Raw genomic sequence first — 10,260 nt, 5'->3', positions numbered from 1 at the left:
CTAGCTCTGGAATACGTGCAAGCAGAAAAAATCTTTTAACCTAATCTGGAATGGTGTACGGATGTGATTCGAACTATGTGGTCCAAAGCTAGTGCTCTGACACAATTCAGCAAGAGCTTTCCTGTCTTCACTGATCAACCTAACAACATGATCCCCAGCCAGCTGGTGCTATCTAAAGAACTTAGAAACTACCAGAAAAAAAAAAAAAAAAAAAAAAAAAAAAAAAAAAGGAAGACATGAGAAGCACCCAGAAAAGAATTAGGATAAAAAATGCGGAGTATGCCGGAATCCTTGCTTACTTGGAATCCTTCTCTCCATGTTTATCCTTAGACTTCTTTTTCTTCCAGAACTTGTGATATTTTTGCATTTTTTTCACCACCTAAAAGCTCCTTTTCTATCTTTCTGTCTTTCCTTTCTATTTCACTTTCACTACCTTCTGCACGGGTATATTTTCTTTTTCTGTTTCCTTCTGTTTCATTTTTCTGGCGACAGTTCTCCAAATGAGCTGACACAGGTGGAAGCGCATGTCTTTCACGAGAATGTCTTCCGGAATGTTGCTGAGGTACCGAGCAACGATGCAAGTCTGCTCGGGGTGTGCCAAAGCGACGTACATCTTCCTCTCTCAAGAGGGAACCGTGAGGCCATCTGCTTTTGTAATGATAATGCTTATGTGACCTGCTGTAGTAAGTTGCAGTCGATCTGTCAAAGGCTGAATCGCCGTGAGAGAACTTTCTCTCTCTACTGTCTCCTGTCGCATGAGGTGAATAGTAATCCTTGTAATAGCCACATCTTTCCCATCTCCGTGCTTCGTCTCGATAGTATCTTTCTCTGCTCCAACTTCTTTCCCCTTTGGATCGGTAGTACCTATTGCTACTTTGTTCTGATCTTCCTCCGCTGCCAGATCTGTACTTTGAATATTTGACTGCTCTTCTGCCATTCTCAGGGCTGTTTCTTTCACGAGGGAAAGATCTGTACCTGCTTCCCTCCCAGTACTCCTGCTTGTGACTCTTTTGCTCAACAAATTCCACGCTCTGAGAACACCTCCTCTTGCTGGAAGGACCTGCTTTTTGACTCTCCTTCTCTTCACTAGGAGCATGTTCCCTCTTGCTTCGGTAATGCTCTTTCTCAGTGGTTTTAGTCTTGTCCTTTGTATCTTGGCGTCTATCTGCAATAGCTAAGGAAGAAAGATTGTTAGAGCTACATTCAGTGTCAGACTTGAGAGAGGAAGTTTGCCGCAATTTCTCACCAGGCTCACAAGACTCTTTGCCGGACAAAACATTTTCTTTTGAAATGAGGTCACGTTCTTTTGATCTTCTTGCTTTCTCCTTGTCTCCACAGTCATCACATTGGTACTGGGCGAGGTATTCATCATTCCCAGGAGATTTCGGAGGTTCCGCAACACTGCATAAAATAAAAACCCATTTCTCACTTCTGCTGAAGGACGTGAATATTAAGAGTAAAACCTTCCAAAGGCAAACAAACAAACAAAAACCTCCGGACTACAGGAACCCTCGCAATGATATGCCATTTAGAAACCTCTCCTGTGATTAGGACACCTTCTTCAGCTCCCAGAGAAAGTGCTTTTTCCCCTCTTGCTTCTGAAGCCATTGCACTAAAAAAGCAAACGCATCTGTCTCCTTCCACCTGTTGCTCTGAGAAAAAAGGCATAGGGGCGAGCGGGGAACAGCCAGTGTTTCTCCAGACAGTGGAGAAAAATGGAAAAACATTCTATAAAGGAACACAAGTTCTCCTCGAGGCACCAACCTGCATCAGACTGATATGCTCAGTGCTGATCATTAGTTCTGTTCGTGACACTGGACACACAGTATGGAATTGTACTAATTTAAATCCTTCCATTAAATACTATTAGTAGACAGATAAAACTGTAACGAACTTCCATAAAGTCTTGTCTTAATCAGACTGTGCTCATTTTACCTCATTTCCTCTGACAAGCTGTTCAGCTGGCTGGCTCTGAAGGACTCCGTGATGACTTCTCGATTGACTGAAGGCATAGCTCCAGGCATCTGCAATTAAAACGCACAAGTCAGCAGACAAAAAAATACTATTTGTAGTAGTACTGAGGACTAGTCTTGTCAGAATGTCTCCATTAAATGGTAAGCAAGACCGCTGTGAGTTGTATGCATTATCTACACTTCAAAGATAACCCCAACTCACCCCCCAAAATCTACTTTAGGAAACTTAGGAATTTTTATCTCAGCTGAGCTTAAGTTGACAAGTTCTAATGTAAGCTCAGGTCTGCAAATTCTAAGGAGATAATACCACAAAGTCTTACGATCACATGTGTGCTGTGTTTTCTCAGTATTTCACCTGAATTAGGAACACAATAAACACTCCCGAATACATCGTAGGTGAGAAATTCTCGATGGAGCAAATCTATGTTTCAAGCGATCCATTTGTTTTAGAAAAGAACATCTCAGAAGGTTTAACAGGTTCAACTCGGCAAGTGGAATCATCAAGTTTCAGTCCGTTTTCTTTAGATTCAGTAACTAACCTAATAGCACCATTTAGTGAATCTGTTTTTGGCAGCTCATGCTGGGATCTTCCTTTGTCAGCATTCTGACAGGAAGAATTGGAATGCTGCAATGTACGGACTACCTTTCCAACCAAAATTCCATTAGAGGACATTGCATTGCATTTCAAATTCCTTTGAAATAAGCCCTTTGACTCCTCCTCAGATTTTCCTGAAGATTCTGCACCATAAGGGACTGTGTTATCAGAGCTGAGTTTAGGATTTTCATTCACTGTTGGCTCCACAAAAATTTCATCAGAAACTTTTTTGTTTGTTTGCATTTGCTTCATTTGCATTACCGAATTTGTAATTGTGGATGAAGGAACAGCCTGGTAGAGATCTTCATCCTCCACAGCACTGCTAAGACAGTCAGGCTGTGACACAGTCTGACGAGCAGGCAATTTATTGTGAATACTGATGGTGATCTTCTGTTTTCTTGACGTATCAGTCATTGAAGGCCTGGTAATTGCCTGGTTTTGAACACAGGCCATTGGTGGTGCTGAAGATGGCCTTTTTAGGGTGACACCAGTGGTCTTTGTGTCCTCTTTTATGGATCCATTTCCATTTAAACGGCTTGAATTCTGTATTTAAAAAGAAGAAATTGCAAGATGGATTAACGCAAACACTGCATGTAACATTTTGAAACACAAAACTCTCCTACTGAGTGTTTCTACAAATGGTCTTAACACCTAAAAAGAAAAACACACTGCCCTTTAAGGATAAATGCAAGTCCAATAAGCGTATTCAATTCCTGCTTTTGGTTTACTGCAGATTGGTATCAAATTAACATCATCTTTGAAAACCAGCCAAGCAACTTAACATTACCTGCTGCTATTCCCAAATATATTTATTTTCCCCTTTAAACATACCCTGAAAAGCCTGAAGTAATCGTTCTGGTGCTCAGGAATAAGACATTTAGTTTTCCCTGTCTTAGCTAAAGTGACGAGGATAGGAAAAACAAGTCCTCTTTTAAATGATTTGAGGATTAGTACACTCTGCTTAAATAGTCAAAGAGCATAGCTCTCTGTGCTTTAGAAAGCTGTCTTGGAGGTATAAAGTAATGGAGTCGCATGGCTGCACAATTTAGCAGTAACCACTGTTTGAATGACTCTGGCTGTAGCATGAGGGCTGTGAAGAAAGCTGCAGCGTGGGAAGGAAAACAAAACTAAGATGCCGAAAACCAAACAAAAAACCCCACACCAAACCCCAAACCCACTAGCAGTTTGGTGCCGTTATCTGCCCTCCCGCTTCCCTGAATTACCTTAATCATATGAGGAAGAAGTCGTGGTCCCAGAAATCCAGCCTGCTTACTATTAGCCCCCTGCTGACCAGGAGGGAATGAACAGGGATAAGATGGTGCTGGCAAGTAAAACGCACGTTCTCCAAGTGTCAAATCATAGCGCCTTCAGAAAAGAGCAGTGATCGTAGTTTAGTTTTTCTTTCAGCCTACTCTTGGATTAAATCCCATCCTATCATTTTAGAGGAACAGCTCATACGATATGGAAGCCTTCTCCACAGAAGGCTTCGCCAAGACTACAAACTGAAAAGTAGAGAACAGTCTTCCTACTAAGACTATCACTTGCAGAGCAATAATTCATTCTTACACCACAGATGACCTTCATTTCTCTCCTTCTCTAAAGTAGCCAGCTACAGATAACACATAGATAGCAATTTACACAAGTGCTGCAGTTTAAGGCCAAGCAACAAAAGACAATAAACGACACAGAGAATTTCAGGTTAGACAGAACTGAATTAGACAAATAATAATCTTCTCCCGGGATAGCAAGAAAAACACTTGCAAAACAGAAAAATATCAATAACAGGAAAGTAAATCTCTTCTGAACACATTTTAAGATTTGTTATTACCTGATATAAAAAAGTATGTAAGCTTGCTGACCAAGAACTCTTTTAATGTCAGTACGCACTACTTTAGCATCATTCATCTGATACCAAAGTCCATTACCAGCCTGCAAATAAAGACAACGATTTCTTTAGGTGAATTGCACGTTTTCCAATTGAAATCACGGGTAGGAACAAAATACACACATGTCAAATAAAAATATAATGAAATCTTTTTCCCTAGAAACAGTAGCTGCTAGTCATGCTTTAATTGGTTTGCCAGCACAACCTTTACCCTGTTAGAAATGCTGTTGACTTCTACCTTTACATAGCATATATAGTGTCCTGAGTGACAGCTGACACCGTGATGTACCAGCACCGCGTATAAGGCATAGAGCAGTGGTTCTCCCATTGACTGCGACATGTAGGCTCTCAGGTCCAAATACTCCGGATATTTCACCTCCTAAAGAGACATCAAGAAGATAGAAAAATTATCCCAGAGTACTTCGTGGACTAGCCAGAGAAAAACACTTCCAAAAAACACAGACTAGAATTGATTTCTAGAATATATTTCTCGAATATATTTCTTGATTCACTACAAATAAGTCTTCCCATAAACAACGGTTAAGACTAGAAGTTGCAGAGAACTGTTTCCTGATGAATCAGCCTTCTCAGAGGAAAGCATATGCTTCTTGTCAAGCGGGAACTTTATTGATATTAAGAGAAAGAATAAGCCATAGTCGTTAGTCTACAATTATTGTCTGAAAATATTAACAACTTTCAGCTTTGGGGGATGTCCCATTACGCAATGATATAGTTGCATTACAGTGGTAAATATACCTTGTTGATCTTTCCACCTGTGAAATCTGCAAATCTTTTCAGTGATATTGTGAGAACCTTGGAAGAACGGTGTATGGTAAATCTCTTGGATGCAGGAACCATCTTTTTACACCTTAAAAACAAGCAGAGATAAGTGTTTGAAGGCATCTTCTTTTTTCGCCCCCAAAACAAACTCCTTTTAATGTCTCACGCATGCCTATGCTATTTGAATGATATTTACTTGCATAATAGGTTGGTCTTTTTTCTTTTCATAAACCCATGCACTGCGTGTCAGGTTTGTTAATACACAGAAGAAGGTCAATTTTCCCAACAACTCAGAGCATAGCGGGAACAGGAATCTCTCACAAAAGGGTATGACCAGGTTGGATGGCAAGGTACCATTTCTTGGTCTACAAAAGTGGCTATTTGAACTCCAATCCTGGATACATTCTTTCAGCTTTCAAGGGAAATACAAATACTGAAAGCGGAACGAGAGAGCCTTGGTTCCCAGGGCTAGAAATTGCAAATAATCTCCAACATAGGTCGACTATCAACATCAAAAATACAACAGAAACACATGGTCATTCTACAGGAGGGAGACATTTAACAGTAGGAAGTCTTCATGTACTGAGCTTGTCTGGAAAGACACTGAACCCATCTGCCATCCTTTGAAACAAAATAGTTCAGTTTGACACATTGCCCGCTCCAAGGTAGGACCTACGGTGTAAGCAGTGAAAATTAGCCACTAGCCCAGAGAACAACGGAAACTGGGCAGTTTACATCAAGAAAAGTACTGTCGAGAGCTAATAAAGAGAAAGAACAAAAGTAGCTCTTTTTGAATTCTGATGGCAAAATACAAGCCAGAGAATTGCAAACCCATAGGGAATGCCTATGAACAAGACTTCCCCCCTCCAAAGAAACAAAAATCCAAGTCTTTTATAAACTTCCACAAAACTTGTAAGTAGATCCAAAGTTTAGAGGTAGTCCAACAGAGTCATGCAACATAGAAAACTGACATCTAGGATTAAGACCTAAGTCGTCAAAATCTTACTCGCTACATTTATAGCAATTCTCTCCATCCAGCTCTTCAGGTTTCACAAAGAGTTCCAGAGCTCTGCTAACAGACGAAACCGCCTAGAGCAGCGAGAAAGAAGAGCGCAAAGTCACCGTAATTCAAAATTCCAGACACATACTAGTAGTTTATAAGAGAATCTTACTAACATACTCAAGCGATCTACTAGGAGCACTGTGAAGAAGGAGGCAGAAAGAGCATGCTCAGCATTGACCTCACCTGGAAGGCATTTGACTTTGGAACAAATACTTTTCCAGTAGCCTAGACAGCATCTACAGTGTGCTTTGTCATCAATACTGGGGACAAATTCATCAGTCTAACAATTAGATGTATATTGAGGTAGAACAACAAAGAAGTATGACAGCATTATAATTTTTGCAGAAAGAGAATTCTTTCCCCTTAAACCCAATGCAAATGTGGAGACTATTTACATGGGTTCCACGGAAGGACAGAGTCCAATCCACTTCCTTAGCACCACCAAGCTCTTATGTTTTAACATTATATGTGGTTTGGTTTTTTAAGTTAAACAAGTTTAATTTAGAAAGTTATGCATGTACTTAAACATCATGAATTATATTTAGAAAACATCTTACCTTTATATCCAAAGTGATATCAAGAAATGCCTCATACGTATCTGAAACTGCTTTGCAATTCAAGCACTTCACTGGAAGCAAAATATAAATGCTTAACATTATGTGAAGGAGACTAACTGTCCAAATTCAAGTTGTTGACAGATACTACTTTAGACAAACTACAGACTGCTTTACTACCGACAAAAGACACAGATCAGTTCTAAGGACAGGAATATTTTTTCAAGTACCTCTCGATCTTAGAAATCCTCCAAATATTTGATGAATGATGGTGGTAGCTTGAGAAGATCTGTCCAATCTGGAAATAAATTATAATCAGACCTCAGAAGATTTAAGGCACAGAGTTAACTCTTCAAAGAGTTTGATGAAAACCAAGGATGATGTAGACTTGCGTTGCTGATAGTAAATAAGGCACTAAAAGGTGCTAGAGATCATTTCTGAGAGTAAATAAAGGACTAGAAGGTGCTAGAGAATGTATGAAAGTGAACTTGTTTATGCTTACTCGGTGCTTCCGTTCAAGCACGCTTCCTGCATAGCATCAACAGTATAGCGCAAGAACTCGTGTGCGTCTTCTTGACTGCCAAAACGGAAATGTTGTCCTATTCCTAAATAAGAAGATGATAGTATTGACCTCATTTAAAAATGAAATCATTCTTGTATTTCTAAAATCTCTCTTCATTGGAGTGTTAAAACCACTTAGACACATCAAATAATTATTTGAAGATTACAAGCTATCGAAAAGAAACACATCTGAAGCCACTTACGACTGAGATTACTGATAACATGCGTAGGCTCGATGGCATCAACAGTGCAACGCAGGGCCTGGTTAATGTGAGTCTCCATCGTGCACATCATGCAAAAATCTTGTTCACGACCTGAAGAGTGAAAGAACAAAGCATCCCAGTCCAGCGAAATATCCATACCTACAAACATCTAAGTACAATTTAAACTATAGATACAATATCCACTCTCCTTGCTACATTCTATTCTCCCAAGATGCCAATGTCCCAACAGTCTTGTAACATTTCATTTCACACAACTTGACAGAAGAAAAATATCCACTAAGCCTGTATTCAAATGCATTTTGTGATGAGAAATCTAAAAGACTACTGCAAAGTTGCAGTTGTAAAGGCTGACAGGAATGTGAACTCCACAGGCTGCAAAATGTATTACTCTCTAAAATTACTACCAAATGCATTACTGTCCAATGCACTTCATTATTCCCATGAAGCAATAAATGATCCTTTAATAAACAAACAAACAAACAAACAAACAAATAACTAAATAAATAAAACATGGTGCATTAATTGCACTCCATATGCTATTCGGAGCCCACTGCTAATACAGTGCTCAAAGCCAGCTGCTACAGGTAAAATCAGGCAAATAAGCTTATCTCACAGAATCACTGCTGTTCTTTCACCTTCAGAGCTATCCAACAGATTCAAAATACTGTTAGAAAGTACTCACATGACTGGCTGTGCTCAAGAGAAAGCATGTAATTGGCAAGTGGGGGTGTGTAGGTCAAACACTGTAGAGTAGCATTAAGAAAACATGTGTTGCCAAGATTGTACAGGCCAACTCCAACACTTTGTGTTTCTTGCCAATCCATACAAATCTTCTCAGGTGGAAAAAGAATGCTCTGTGGCGGAGCAATTCCATCATTAACGACTGCAAGAAAGTTAAATTTAAAAAGAGATCTTGTTTGTTTGTTTCGAAGAAAGGTATTTAAAAAAGTACTATTCTGCAGGAGCACCTAGAGGAGCTAGCTACAATCCAAACAAGAAAAACCTATTGCAGACAGCTTTAATACCAACAAATTCAAATTGGCTGGTCAACACAATGTTTTGGGGAAAAAAAAAAAAAAAAAAAAAACTTTAGTCAACCATTTTAATTTTTCTAAGGCAAGGCTAACTGCCATTCTGTTTGTAGCACCTAATGCCAAGTTCCTCTCCATCTATAATCTTTAACCTGATTAACTCAACTACTGTTTTTTTCCTTATTATAACTTAAACCACAAACTTAGACTTGAAATTATACGGTAAAAACGTAAAAACGAGGAACTAGGAATGACGGTACCCCTACAGATACCAGATTTTTTCCTGAGCAATGTTATCCTTCAAAAAACCTGTGAAAAATGGAAGCTGTGAATAGCAACAATCAAACACTTTTCTCTGCAAAACAGAAAAGACATGGAGGAATCTGTGCATTACAAAAAGCTCCCCATATTTCTCTGTTGACTGTAAATATATCAAAATTAATTTCTGTAACATCAGTCACTTCAGTTGCCTTAGGGGATTCGCTTTTGAAGTCTTTCTTCACAGTAGTCCCCTTCTCTAGCAGTGCAACAAGTAAGAACTGCATTTTCTACTTTTGCTTTGAAGACAATGGAGGCAGGATAGAACGCACACTTACTTAGATCTCTTGGGGCAAAAGCCTTAGATTTTTCAGATGATCTACAGTAAATAGCACCTCCACGTCCTTCGGCCACAAAGACTTGGCTTGAATCTTCTGCAGGCACTATCCGGCCCCAGTTGGCGGTGCGTGACATCAGTATTTTAGGACTTGGTTTCTTGGATTTGCCAGACCGCCTTGAAGAGGGCTTTTTAGGCTTTGAAGATTTGGGCTTCTTAGCTACGGTCATTGTTCACATCTGCGACAGAGACAGAAGTTCTGGCTGACGTAAGACTATCAAGAAGCATTCCAAGAAGAAAAGAGTAACAGAAGTCCTGTCACTTAATCTCAAAGAAACAGCCTTAAGAACTAAATCGCTGGTATGAATGATTTAAAAAGAATCCCCAAACTAAACACACAAAGTGAAAATTTCCATCTAAACTCTATCAGTATTACTTTTCGCTTCTGCAGAACTAGTGGCTGATGCCATTTCTTTCCCTTCCGTAGGATTTTAATCCATTACAACTCTGGAGTCTTTTTAATATAAAAATGTAGAAGACATTCTCTGAGGGGAATCAGTTATTTATTGATTTCCGGAGTTGCGCAATTATCTGTTAATTAGTACCTATGATCTAATAGATAATTGTTGCAATTATCTATTGCTGGCATTAGTAACGGAACACTATTACTTCACTGCCTGCGTTTTTCTGTTTCGTCTGCACAAAGGTACCCAGAACTCACTGCTACTTTTCTTCTGTCTTTCCAGGGCTCGCCCTCTACCTCACTGTCTACTGCACCAGTCATGAGGGGTTTGTTGTGATTCTATAATGAGCCTAGCTTTTAAATACACCTTTTCTGGGCGTCACTTGGTGATAGCAAGTTAATCTGTGAGGGCTCCTCAGTCTACATCATGCGGTCGCTTTTTCCAGGTGAAAAAGCGGAGCCGTAAGTGGCAGTACACTAAAGCCCTGGCATGCTGAGATCCAAGAGGAGAGATGTTTGGCCCTCCTTTTCACTCC

General features: G+C 39.7%; 1 pseudogene across 1 annotated transcript; it reads right to left on the bottom strand.

Moving 5' to 3' along the window:
* Positions 1-295: 295 nt before the first annotated feature.
* On the bottom strand, positions 296-9,491 carry LOC311428588 (ubiquitin carboxyl-terminal hydrolase 42-like; annotated as a pseudogene). Its single transcript has 15 exons — positions 9,263-9,491; positions 8,318-8,518; positions 7,615-7,725; positions 7,353-7,455; positions 7,081-7,148; positions 6,854-6,924; positions 6,240-6,322; positions 5,210-5,321; positions 4,692-4,832; positions 4,397-4,497; positions 3,792-3,933; positions 2,830-3,111; positions 1,936-2,024; positions 1,301-1,401; positions 296-1,174 (listed from the first exon to the last, which is right to left on the bottom strand). The product of its transcript is annotated as a ubiquitin carboxyl-terminal hydrolase 42-like (transcript).
* Between the last annotated feature and the right edge of the window lie 769 nt (positions 9,492-10,260).

This window comes from Aythya ferina (assembly GCF_964211825.1).
Source record: "Aythya ferina genome assembly, contig: HAP1_SCAFFOLD_96, whole genome shotgun sequence".
Taxonomy (NCBI): Eukaryota; Metazoa; Chordata; class Aves; order Anseriformes; family Anatidae; genus Aythya; species Aythya ferina.
This window is presented reverse-complemented; position numbering and strand designations above follow the sequence as displayed.